Genomic DNA, 14,331 nt, shown 5'->3' with positions numbered 1-14,331 from the left:
CATGGAACATAATTTGGCACTTTCCTAAAGCTAAGCATTCACATATCCTGTAATCCAGCTATTTCACTTTTTGAAAAATAAATTCTTGTACACCTATGCTGGGAGAAAAACACAAAAATATTTATTGTAGAAAGTTTACAAGAACATTATTCCTTAATTATATTATTATTTGCAATTAATATTTAATCATTATATGTGATTGGTACAATCAACAAGATCAATAATGCGAATAAGAGGATTTAGAAGGGTTTTAGAGATGCCCTGTAGATTGAAAAGGATTATTAGCTTTATATTATCTAAATTATTTAACATTCAACATTCAAAAATATCTTTGAATTCTCCCATGTATCAGATACTGTTCTATATATAGGGAATATTACAGTGAATAAAATGGAAGTGGTTGCCATTATGAGGTCTTCATTGTGGAATGTAGACATTAAGCACATTAATAAGTAACATATTAAAGAGTGGTTAGTATTATAGGTAAACACAAAGCAAAACAAAATGATAGAGCCTAGTTGGGTTGCTAATGTAGGTCTCATAGATAAGGGAGGTCTCTTTATAGAGGTGATACAACAATATAAACCTCTTGGAAATTATGCATCATGTGTTTGTCTCGTGGAAGAATTACAAAGAGCATTGTAGGGTTGGAGTATATTTTTATTGATTTAGACAAGGAAACAGTGAACTCTTGAGTTACAACTGGCCTGACATATGAACAACTTGGGTTACAACTGAAATTTTAGTTTTAACTTACAACCAAAGTCTTGAATTACAACCCAAATGCCACCCGTTTGTGCTTCCAGATGGTCTTAGATACAGATTTAGCCCTTAGAGAGTTCTGGAAGGAACATTACAACATCCTTTCCTGCATGGGGTTAACTGAGATATCCTGGGTCAATGTCTTTCTTAGGACACTGCGATCTGCCTGTATACAGGAGAGACATTTTGAAGGCTGAGTAAAGGTCCCTGAGCCTTTAACTGACCAACTTGAGTTATAACCAGCCCTCGTGAATGAACTGAGTTTGTAGGTCAAGAGTCCACTACAAGTATATCATTGTAGGTGAAATAAAATTGACAAGACAAGAGGAAGAAAAATCAGACATAGCATTGGAGAAACAGGCCAAGACTTGATTATACAGCATTTTGTAGGCTACCTGGGCTGTGGTGTGCCACTTATTCTGGATGCGAACAAGAGGTCATTTATTCCTGATGTGAAGTCCCCTGATGATTTTGCTCAAAGGAGTTAGATAACTAACATGTCCTCTGTTACAAAAGCTTCACATTGGTTGGTTTGCAGAAGAAGTCCATAAGAAGGCAAGAGTAGCAGCAGAAAGGTCACACTAGAAGGGGTGTAACTGTGATTAGACAGGAGGAGGGAGGAGGAAGGTGCTCTGCCTTGATGGTAGACTGGAGCTGGGAAGAGATGATCAGATGAGGAATGCAGTTTGAGAATGGAACCAAAAGGATTTGTTGATAGATCACTTGTAGAGCAACATGTAAGATGGAAATTCAAGAATGACTCCACTGCCTGAGCAATGTAGTGAAAGATGATGCCTTGTAAAGACATGGAAAACAATGAAGTAGGGGGAGGTCTGAGAAGAAGGGTCAAGTGTTTGGTTCTGGACATATTCTGTGTGAGAGCTCCATCAGACACCCAGAGGGAGCAAACTGTTGAGTAAATATTACTTAGTTTAGGAATAGAGATTTAAATTTATATTGCTATTTATAGTAATAGAATTAGATTAGATCACATAAGTGGTTGGTATAGATAGAGAAGAAGCATGAAAAATGTGCTCGGATAAAACCGGCTGATTGTCGTGAAGGTCTCAGATCTTCCCCCGCCCTCTACCCACAATCCTTGTCATTCGTCTTGTGAGGCCCCCCCTGCAAGACTCTGGGTTCAGCCTTGCAACTTGTTTCACCAATGGGAGGCCAGCAGTTGTGATGGCATTGGAGGCTGGAAAAGGACTTGTGGCATCTCTGCTGTGTTCTTTACGTTACACCAGTGATGGCAAACATTTTAGCGCTTTTGGTGATATCAAACAGCTGTACTATACCCTGGATAACACCGAGTTTGAGATTAATGTCCAAAGACCATTGTGATAGCAATTTATAATTGAGGCACTTGGAGTATTTTAATATTTAGGGATGTAGACAATGAGGAAGATTCACAAAGAATACTGGAGGAGCCATCATTAAGGAAAACCAGGACAAACGGTGTCCAGATCCCCAGGAGATGGCAATGTTTCAAGGAGAGAGAAGTGACCAACTGTGACAAATGCTACTTAGAGTTAATGTAAGTTGAAGACTAAGAATTGATTATTACATTTGGCAAAAGGATTTCATTAATGCCCTTCATTAAGAGTGGTGGAAAGAAAAAGCTTAATTCAAGTAAGTCCTGGAGAGAACAGCAGATGACCAAGCAGAGATACTCAGCTTAATGATTTTTGTTCTAATGGTCAGTAGAGAAAGCCTCATAGTTGGAAGGGAAGGTGAGTTGGGAGATAATATTTTTGTTACATCATAGATTGTTTATATGTAAATAATAGTACAGGGGGAAATTAAAACAGACAACATGGGAGAAAAGAATAATTATAATAGTAAAGACCTTGAGTAAGTAGGTTGGGGTAAGATCTAGTGAAAAAAGATGGAGTTGGCTTTAAGTAGAACAGGCAATTCATGCTTAGGTATGATGCCGAAGCCAAGGTATTTAGATGAGGTTATTTTGGTAGAGTTTCAGTGAAAGTGTAAAATGTTTCTCTGAGGTCTTTTCTTAAGTTGGTAAATTAAGAAGTAAAGTTATCTGAGGGTGACAAAGAGGTATGTGGAAGACAAGCAGACTCCCAATGACACACGCACCCATTTGCGTATGGTGACCTCCGTTTTCTGAGCAGACACCGCTGTTGGGATTATGTGTTGCTACATAGCCGAAGGAATTTATCCTGAGTGGAACTGAACTGATGTAATTAGCTCTTTAAAAGCATATCTCCACCCCTCAATCTGGTTACAGAATCAGCACTCAGAAGGATACTTGACAAGAAGAGATGAACAATCATGTCGTAAACCACCCAGAGAGGCCACATGGTAAAGAACCATGGGTCCTCTAGAGGCTAAGGGTGGTCTCTGGTCACAGACAGCACAAAAATGGGCTCTCCATCCTGCAACTGCAAGGAAACCAATTCTGCGAACACCAGTGAGCTTGGAAGATGCCTTCCAATACAGAATTAAGCCACAGTTCTGGCCAACAAGCTGATATCATCCTAGTAAGAGCCTGAGCTGAGAATTTAGTCATGGTGCACTTGGATTCTTGACTACAAAAACTGCAAGGTAACAAACATGTGTCATTTTAAGCCACAAGGGTGGTGAGAAGTTGTTACATAGCCACAGGAAACTAATATAGTGTTAGAGATTGGAGTTAGGAGGAAAAAAACATCCCAGACAAAGGAGAATGAATTTCCTGCAGAATAGAGAGTGATGAGTACGCAGGGTGAAGGACACATTTAAGATCTGCAGCCGTACATTTGAAGTGAGATCCATCAGAAAGAAAACGTGGATAAAAACACACAAGTTAGGTGTCAGATTTAATATACACTGGGCTGGGGATTTAGCTCAGTGATTTTGCCTCCTGCTGTGCAAGCGCAAGGACCCGAGTTCGATCCCCGGTACCAAAAAAAAAAAAAAGATTTAATATACACTGTGGTGTGTAGACAGGTGAGCACATGTGAGGGGCAGGAATGAGGAGATAAAGTTCTGTGCAAAAGGATCACTGTGCTAGAATGAACTACCAAACGGAAAGCAGGAAAGGGAGGACCAGATGAGGATGTTACACAGGGAAATCGGATGTCCAATGGGCTGAATGTGTTTAGAGGTATTTTGGATTTGTAAGACGTGGCTAAGGTGAGAATCTGCAATTATAAATGAGTCAGCCTATAGATTTCATGTTGATATCATTCACCCAATTTTGCATAATGATCAGTTTCCTGAGTTTTGGTGGATTTGGTCTTGAGCCTCCTCTGTCTGAGTAGTGACCCATCATTTAGGGGTCTCTTCTCCTAAATTTGGGGGAAATATTTCTGACATTCATCTTTTTCTCAAATATGAAAACCTTCCATCAGGAAAAGTTTGGTTATTACTCACAACTCTCTGTAAATATTAGCAATTTAAATATTACACACAATTTTGAAATAACGCTTCTGTCTCTGTTTTTTAAAAAGTTTTATATCAGAAACTTAGAAGAAAAAGAATTTTTTGTCATGGTATTAGGGATTAAATCCTGGGATTTTACATTCAGCTACATCCTCTATTCCTTTTGCAGTTTTGATTTTTGAGACAGGGTCTTTCTAAGCGCCCAGGCTGGGCTCAAACTTGTCATCATCCTGCCTCAGCCTCGCAGAGTAATGGGATTACTTGCAAACACCACTACACCTAGCTGATACTTTTGTTTTCTAAATATCAGAATACGTTTTGGTTCCTGGAGACAAGGAGTTGGCAAACTAAGACCTAAGGGCTAAATCAGTCTAATACTTGCCTTTTATTTGTCAAATTGCATTGGAATGCAGTCACACCAATTAATTTGTATATTGTCCAAAGCACTTTTGCACTGTAGGTCAGAGTTAAGGAGGTTTGGTGGAGACTGTATGCCCCACAAAGGCTAAATACTTTACGGACTGATCTTATTCACAAAATATTGGTGAGCCCTGCCCAAACATACCTTTGGTCAAACCAGTTGGTTTTCTTTTCTTCTCAGTGACCGTGTTATTTATTCTTAGAATTGGGGAGCAGGAAATTGGGAAGATTAATAGTAAAAGATGAAGGGGTGCTAGAGAAATACTAAATGATTTCTTCCCATAGCATTGGATAAGGTGATAGAAACTAAATCAATGCCAATGTGAGCATCTTAACGATGGTAATCTGCTCTGTGCTGTCTTAGGAGAAGAGAAAGGATTATGAAGGAAGGAATGACTGGGCCTGAACACTGGGATGTTCTGGCATGTTTTCATGCTCTTGCATACTGCTCAAGTATTTTTTTCCCCTTTGTTTCAGGGAGACAGAACTCTGTTTTTAGAAGAAATTATCTTTGCCCTGGTAACTCATGGATCGGCAGAAAATAATTCTTTTATAGTTCTACTTTGTAGCTCTGATGTTTTCTGTATCTTTTAAACTATGTATGGATTCTACATTTAGAAAGAAGAGGAGCAAATAGTCTGTTTCCTTTGGTAAGAATACAGCCACCACTAGAGAAATAACTTCTAAGTTACTTCTAAGGCCGGCAAAACTAAGCAGCAAATCTTCAAAGTCACATCATTAAAAAAAATTCAAGGGACATCTTTTTTCCCAAAATAAATCATTGATTATATGCATACTTAGTGTTAATATTACTTTTCTTTTCTCTAGCTTTCTGAGTATGGTACAAATATCATCAAATAATAGCCTTTAGTTTTGATGATCATATCTCCATCAATTGTTGCTGATTTGGATATATTTTTAAAATTCAATCTGATTGTTTACAATTTCCCTATTTTGGTGTCTCAGTTACTTTTCTCAGTGCTGAGACAAAATACCAATACCCAAAGTTAAAGGAGGAAAGGTTTATGTAGCTCACAGTTTGTAGAGGTTGCATTTCATAGTTGATTGGCTCCAAGCCACGGTGGCATGGCAGAGAGGCATCACAGAGGAGAAACAGTTCATGACATGCATAAGCAGCTAAGCAGAAAGCAACAAGCAGGGGTCCTTTTTCTGTCTCATGTCTTATCCAGGCTACTCACTTTTAGGGCAGGTAGCTCTCATACCCAAGGTGGGGCACCCTTAATCCTAGCATCACACAATGAATCAATCCCAGAATCACATTCTTGATCCCAGCATCACACAATTTAGATCCAGCCATTTCGAAAAAGCTCCACTTACTACATGAGGCTTTGGGGGCGGGGGGAACTAGACACAAACCATAACAGTTGGCTTTGGGTCTACTGTCTCATCTCTTTAAACTTAGTGTAAGTATTCTGTTGAGTTTATCCTTAACATGAATATATAGCCTCTGTTGGTGATAGTGTACAAAAATAGCAATTTTTATTATACATACATTAATTGTGGCTTAAAAGTTATTATATGTCTATCATCTTAATGCTAATCCTTACATGTTAAATATGTATATTTAACTCAATGTCACCTCATTTTCACTCTATTCTCCTCCCAAATAATCTAAAATTCTTAAATATTTTAGGTCTACACACTCTCCTTCCATCTTCTATGTTTTTGTCTTACATTTCAATTTCATTTTGTCTTCTGAATTCCTCAAAAATAGAGTTTGTTAGTTGATTTTTTTCAGCCAAGGTGGAAGTTTCTCTTTGTTTTCTGTAGTCTTTTATTCTCTTGAAAATAAAATTGAGAATTTCCTGTGCTTTCTCTTTTTAACTTAACCTCATATAAGGTCAAGTACTCTTGATTTTTATCTTTAATATCTCTTGGATGCCTTTCCTTCTCCTCACCCTGGCTTCTGTCCCTTTTACAGGACAGCAGTTGCCCCTTGTCTCTGCCTGTCCACAGTCGTGACACTTGTGTGCCTGGTCCTCCTGTCCGCAGTCTGCTCATCTCTGCTCCGTGTTCACACACAACACCCAGAGGGTCCTTCCTCAGAGAAACTTGAAGTCTTGGTCAAAATCAACAGAGATCTCCATTGCTTTTAGAAAAAATATAAATTCCTTCATGTGGCCTAACAAGCTGTGATCTTCACTTTGACAGCCGGTTTCTCTCTACTTCTTGTGGTCATGTTCATTCTGTTTCCCATCATTCTGAGCATCTCCCCACTTGCTGAACACAGCAGCTTCTTTCATTGGTGGGCTGCTACTTGAGTATTTCCTTCTAATTCTTGTTGGTGTTCTTCAGTTAATTTTTATTCACTCTTCAGACCTCAGTTTTGCAGTATTTTAGAAAAATTTTCTAAAGTAACTTCTGATGTGGGTGTGACATCATAGTTATTTGTTATTATATCTCTTAGTAGCCATTGGCTGACTTTGCTGTAACTGCTTTTTAAGATTTTCCCTCCATCTTGGTAGACACTAACAACTATGATTGTAGGAATCAAGTCTGCAGTGCTTAGCACACAAAATCATGCAATAAATATTTGATTAATTAAGGTTGAATGGATTTTTCAAAGCATGAATTGTTAAATGTGGGTGTTATTCTGGAAATATGGTTACACTGGAGAAACTTACGTTGAGAAATACACTGGGAAAGTACAGCGAGAATTTGATACTCTGTGGGGACATGTTGAGTCTTACTGAGAGGAAGGAAATACGGTAACATCACAAATCAAGAAGGCACTCAAGTGACCCTGAAGCCTAGAAAATAGTACTAAATATAGAGCTCAGCATATTATCTATGATGATATAATTGGTAGGAGAATAATGACAGTGATAGCAAAATAAATGGAAAATTGTAGACTACTATTCTTTGAAACTCAGGGAATGCATAATCTTGAAATAAATCACTTAATCTCTTGATGTCTCATTTTAACTATTGAGTACATAATGAATGATTATTATTATTAACTACCACATGGGGTATTGTGAGACTTAATTTGCTAATGTTTATAAAGTGCTTCAGATTGCCTGATTAAAACTATGTAGTATCATCATTATTATACTATAAAAGTGTGAAATTTTTGTTTTAATTTCATAAATATGAAATTATACCTTTCTACCTTCACTTAAAGTATTCTGAAATTTATACACATAAATTGGAGCATGTTTGAATCCAGGTCTTCAGATATTCATATTTGTTGCTATCATTGCTATCTAGACATATTTCTGCTGCCCAGAAAATTCACAAGACTTTGGCTCAATAGACTGAAAAAAGTTCAACCCTTTTTGATATATTATTGCCCACATGAATCAAGAATACTGTGTTATGGTGACTTTTTCTTTCATTTCAAGCTTTTCTTTTTTTAAGAACGAGTTCCTCATTTTTTAAATATGATGAGTTTTCAATATTTGGCAATATTCTTCCCACACCTTTGACTATCCCTTGAAAGTATGTGCCTGGTTTGAATTATTTTTTGCCAGAGATATCTTCTTGCTCATTCATTCCTTCTTTCTGGTTCATTTTCCTCCCACTGCACTCCATCCCTTACCTGCTACAGACTCTGAAACTACAGTGGGACATGCCCATGAGGCTTTGATTTTCATCTTCCAAACTCATTGCTTTCATGTTTCTAGGTTTACTACCTGTTCCTTCAGTTTTACTTAGTAATAAGTGTGGAAGGCAAAGTTCTGGTAATGTGGTCTGTCTCAAAATATTACTTTATCTAAACACTTGGTTGATAGTTTCAATGTAGAATTCCAGATGAAAAAAATCTTCATTAAAAATATGGCAGCATTTCTCTATTTTCTTCTACTTCCAAATGTTACTATTTTACTTCTGATCTGTCCTTTTGTGTTTTGGAAGGTTTGAGATCTTTTTTATTCTCAGTATTGTGAAATTGTATGATAATGCATGTAGCTGATTTTTTTTTTCTGTAATTTATTGTGTTTGGTACTTAATCTGGCAATTTGTATCTTTTGGTTCTGTGATTTTGTTGCTTGTTTCTTGGAATTCTTGCACTTCACATTTCCTTTTTCTTTCTGAAATTCTCATTACTGGAGAGTGGAATCTTTAGACATATTTCTCCCATCATGAATCCCATTGCTTGTCTTGCTATTCACTGTGAGAGGCTTATTCAATTACATTTTAAAATTCTATCTTTTTTTATTTTTTAAAAAGAATTAGCTACTCTATCTTGAAAATATAAGGGAAATACAAGTTTTTCTCTGATTAGTCCTATATTCTGTTTTTATTTCGTGGTTACTGGAATTTTCTAAAGATATAAGAACTTTTCTAATATGAACACATATTGCTCAGTCACATCAGAGCGGTCTTAGTTTGTGTAAGCCACTCTACTGTTTGTACAACAAATTTGCCTACGAATTTTTCAGAATATATCTCCATTGTCAAGAGACTGTATTCTTTTAAACATAACAAATGTAAACCATCACATGCTTGTGCAAGTATTATTTATAAAATGCAACCATATTCCTAAAATAAAAATAATTTTATAAGAAGAATATATATATATTTGAAATTCTTTAAAGTCTGGTTTAAGAGAAGTGAGCTGGGTTCACACAGATGCTTTTGTATTCAATTTACTTTGCTGTGTAACATATAGTATTCCTCTGAAAAAGCTTTCTATACATTTATGAGAATATGAGAGCAAATAAGGAAGAGAATATCTTAGAAGTATTAATAAACTAGTTTTGACTTCTAGATGTCTGCAAAGGCCTCAGAGTCTCCCCATGGCCCCCAGACCATGCAGTGTAGGAACTGGTGTTGTGTGTACAAACACACACACGTGTGCACGCAACGCACCCTTGTATGTACAAACACACATATCTGCACACACAAGCACCTTTTCAGAAAGTTATATGTTTTTTCTCTTTTATTCTCCAGGGTTTTTTTTGACTTTTTGTTCACTTTGGTCTTTAATTATTTCATCATATTTTTTATTAGAGAATTTCCTCAAATATCTGATAAGAATTGCCTGACAGTGGGCATTTAAGAGTAGAATACAGATTGAGCACTGGGTTTGAGGAAAGAATTGTCAACGAGTGACTATTAGAGGGCAGTGGTCCTTGACCCCATTAAATATAAAGCTCATTTGAAAAAGGAAATATTTTGGTAATCTGTCTTTACTACCTTGAAATGAAAATCATAGTATAATCTAATTTATCAACTTATATAATTTAACCAATAAAATATGCATAATTGCAATGCAAAAAGGAAATAAGTAGAAGGTGATTCATAATAAAAAAATGAATTTCAATGTGTTCATCATCAAGAATATCCACTTTACTGCAGACAAAATGGAGGGATAGTGGCACATACACTTCCAATCTCTGTGAAGAAGGCAGTTTTAAGGACAAGCTGAAATAATTGAATTGGAAAGAAATATTGATATTTGAAATACATAAGAAATGCAGCTTTTTAAAAATTAAATTTTACTGTATATACATATATGAAGTTAAGAAATACATGAATATATAATAAAACGGTTACTATAATTAAGTTAATTACCATATCCATCATCTCATAGTTACTGCCAAGATTTCACATAATGTACTCATTTAGCAAAAATTCTGAAAACAGTACGGTATTACTAACTACAATGCTCCTGTTGTAGATTAGATTTTTAGATTTATTTGACTGCTGCATTATATCCTTTGATCTACCACTCCTCTTTGCCTTCATCGCACACCAGCCTGATGATCACTTCCAATGTTTTGTTCTCTAGCTCTATTTATTTGACCTTTTTAAAAAAGAGCCTACATATAAGCAAGATCATAAAATATTTTTCTTTCTCTCTCTAGATGATTTTGCCTAGCATGAAATCCTTCAATTTCCTCCTTATGTTGTGCCAAATGGCAAGTTCTCCTCTTTGAAGACTGAAAAATATTCCATTGTATATGCATACATTTACATATATATGTATATATGTAGTATACATATTTATACCACAGTGTAATGTCTATATATAATATATGTATATATATTTATACCACTGATGGACTCGTAGGTTGTTTTCATGTCTTGGTTATGGTGAACAATGCTGTATGAACTTTAAGTGCAGATATGTTTAAGAGGTGGTGACTTCATTTCCTCTGGGTATATACTTAGAAGAAATAGCATTGCTCTTGCAAGGTGGTTTTAGGAAATGGCAAAAAAACCTTTTGGTTTAAGTGCAAACTAAATAATATAGCATTTTATTTCAATTTACAATGACATCCGTGAAAAAATCAGTCTAAGGCCATGTGAAAACATATATATATATATATATATATATATATATTTTTTTTTTTTTTTTTTCTTTTTTCATACTGGGGATCGAACTCAGGACCTTGTGCTTACGAGGCAGGTGGCAGAACCACTGAGCTAAATCCCTGGTGAAACCATATATGTTTATTGGTCAAAATTTTAATGTTAAATGGAGTATGTCATATGATGTATGTGACTTTTTCCCCCTTTCCATTATTATTTACTTTAATATCAGAATTGTTTAGAGTCCGGGATAACTCTTTATCCTGTGGGAGCTTCAGGCATGAAAGAGGATCCCGTAGTCAGAGACTCTTACTCATTAAACAGCAGAAGTACTCCCTATTGAGACAAGGTACTTGCTTCTATTCCCCACACTGTGAATCTCTGCTCTGTGGAGTCACAAAAGATTTACCAATCTCAAACCAATAGACGAATAGGATAAATGTTCTACCCATTAATAAACGGTTTTGGGCCAGAAAGATACTATCTCTTTAATTCTTCTCTACTTCATCTAAAAAATTCAAAAATACAAAATTATACATATATTTAATATATCCTTATCTAAAATCAAGAAATTGTGATCCCTTTATGAGATGTTTCATTATGGCAGTAATGTACTTTGTAATTTTATAGTATATTTTTATTTACATGATACCAGTGCAATCTATATTAACATTTCAAATATTAACCACTACATTATTTGACTGTGTTATATGTCAAAAAATGAAGAACGTAATGCGTTAGCCAAAGTGACTGTAAGAATAAACAAAATTGTGTGAGTAGAATGGATTTTTAAATTCAGTGTATTTTTACTTTTCATATTTATATTTTACTATTGGAATTCTTATTTCAGTAATGTTCTTATTGTTCTGTTTTAATCAGTGGAGTTATAATCACATAATGCTACTTTTCTATGCCCTAAGATTTTAAGAATTTTTATTTATGGAAAAAGAAATTGTGAAATTTAAAGAAACATTTAATCAATTTTCGTACACTCAGACTAACTAATAAGTCTGAGTATGAAAATATATCAGTTGCTATTTTATTCATGAGAAGTCTGTCTAGAAAACAGAAGCCACCACAGTTATTCCACTATGAGAAAGGTAATAGAGTGAGTTGATTGCACACTTGTGAGAAGAGCTGTAGATCAAACAGGAAAGGTGAGACAATCTACAGACTAGAAAGAGAAGGAAGCCCCTACTCAAAGGTTTAAGGGGGTTGTAGGTTACAGCCAGGAGCAGGTTTCCGTGCAGATGCTTCAGCTGGGGCAGAGGGTGTGTCTGGCAGAAGCAGGAGGAGAGATGCAGAAGGTGTGAGAGATGACCCTTCATGGAGAGAAGAAAAACACTGGGTCACTCATGTACTGTACTGCCAGGGAGGCCCAATGGTGGAATCTAACTGGAAGCCAGCTTCCATGGAATGCTGGGAAATGAAACCCTTGGCAGTCAGCTTCCTGATGATGCAGAGCCCAGGGAGGGGAGAGGAAACAGCCCAGAATCAGCACCAACTGTTCCTTCATCTGCTCTGCTTTGACTCTCATCTTTTTACTTGCATTTACATTTCACACAACTTCATGTATAGGCATAAATCAGTCAGTTAAAAATATGAGTCAACCATCTCATACAATCATTCTGTCCATATCTTCTTAAGCACACAACACATACACAGAGACACACACACACAGACACCCCTAACTCGCTAATATCATTCTTGATCAATAACTTGGTATCTCATGGTTAACCTTTATAAATGCCCAAGAAGGCAGAATCTGTTTCTAAAAGGGGAGCATTTACGACTAAAGCAGGCTGTGACTACTCAGGAATCTAAAGATCTGCATTGTGATTTTGCTTTTGAGGCCTGCCAGAGACACTTTGTTCACTAGCAACACTTTGAGCATCATTTCTATCTGCTAGAGGTTTGAGTGGCAAAACAGCTTGTGCCATCACTTGGTCCTGTTCGAGAGTCTTCTTCTTTGAGCTGAATTTGAAAGTATCAAAAGAACTCTTACAGCTTCTCTAGTAAAGGGACTAGGGAAATACATCAAAATGAGATACGTATTTTTAGAACCAGCAAAACGTTATACTCTGTTTCTCTATGATTACATTTGAAGTTTGTTCATATGAGAACTCTGTTTCCTAAACTTGAATTCTGAGCTGTGATAGATTGCATTAATATTCCTAATTCATCACCCTTCTTTATAGATTTGTACTTTGCCATGACTTTGTCATCTTTGCAACCAAATAAAGAAGGAAAAAGTAGGATCCTATTTCTTTTATTCTTTTAGAGGCATTCATTCTCCAGGTACTCTCCAATACATTCTCTGTAGGCAAATCTCTGAAACAGAGTTTGCTTCTCTGAGAGTCAGTCCAAGAAAGCAGGGACGAGAATAGTTCCAAAGAGCTAGCCACAAAACTGCATTCTGGAGCCGGACCAATGGAAAGAATTAGAGCCCATTCTGCAGCAGTGCAGCTGCTGAAGACCTCAGAGGTCATGAACATGAATGAGTCAGCCATGCAATGGATTCATTGGTGGGCCCAACATTTCAGGATTTGGTGAGATTGGAGTGCATATTACAAGGATCAAAAGGGGCAAAGATTGAGGACATTTTGTAATAGATGGAAGAAAGTCAGAGTCTCTCATTATTATGCAAAGGAACTCACCTCCGATAGATAGCTAGAATGCAGAAAACACTAGGAACAACTTTAAAAATTAACCATATTACTGAGTTCCAAAAAAGTTGATTTCTCAGTCCTGATATATTGTTAGTCAGCTTTGCATTACTGTAACAAAACACCTGAAATAATATATTAGGATGTGTTATATACATGTACCAGTTCCTCACTGAAAATGTAATAGTTGTATACTGCAAACACACACTAAGAAAAACTAAAAACTGAAAAAAATAAATTTATAAACAGAAAATGTTCATTTTGGCTCACTGTTTTGGATGCTGCAGTCCATGGTCAATTTGCTCCATGAATTTGCGTCCATAACAGCGGTGTGTGGGAGAGAAAAACCATTCACTTCTTTTCTGGGGAGCAGGAGGGAAAGAGAAAGAAGCCAAGTCCTACCACTCCCTTGAAGGACATTTCCCATTGGCTTGGCCTGAAACTATCCCACCAGTCCCAACCTCCTGATCACTCAATATTTCTGATAGTGTCATGCCGAGCATCAAGTCTCTACCATATGGCCTTTGGAGGACACTAAAGATCCAAAATACAGTACCTGAAATTCTTTGTTGGGGAAGAATGGAGCTCTGAGAACTTGGATTAAGACAACTGTATCAGTACTCTCCTAAACCTTAAATTTCCATATCTTCCAAACATTGTGTGTTTTAGAAGTGGCCCACTAGTCTGTGCTCCAGGGTAGTTTTTTCACCTCAGTGACCCTTCTTGTGGTAGATGCAGAAGACTCAGCTTTGCAAGGAAACAAACACCTCAGGAACCACTTCCAGCTTTCATCCTCTCTCCTTAGCACCAGACCAAT

The sequence above is a fragment of the Heterocephalus glaber genome, unplaced genomic scaffold (genome assembly GCF_053883595.1).
Source record: "Heterocephalus glaber isolate CG9 unplaced genomic scaffold, H.glaber_assembly_v1.0 deba00001444, whole genome shotgun sequence".
Classification (NCBI taxonomy): Eukaryota; Metazoa; Chordata; class Mammalia; order Rodentia; family Bathyergidae; genus Heterocephalus; species Heterocephalus glaber.
The sequence above is the reverse complement of the archived record's forward strand: the minus strand, read 5'-3'. Positions refer to the sequence as shown.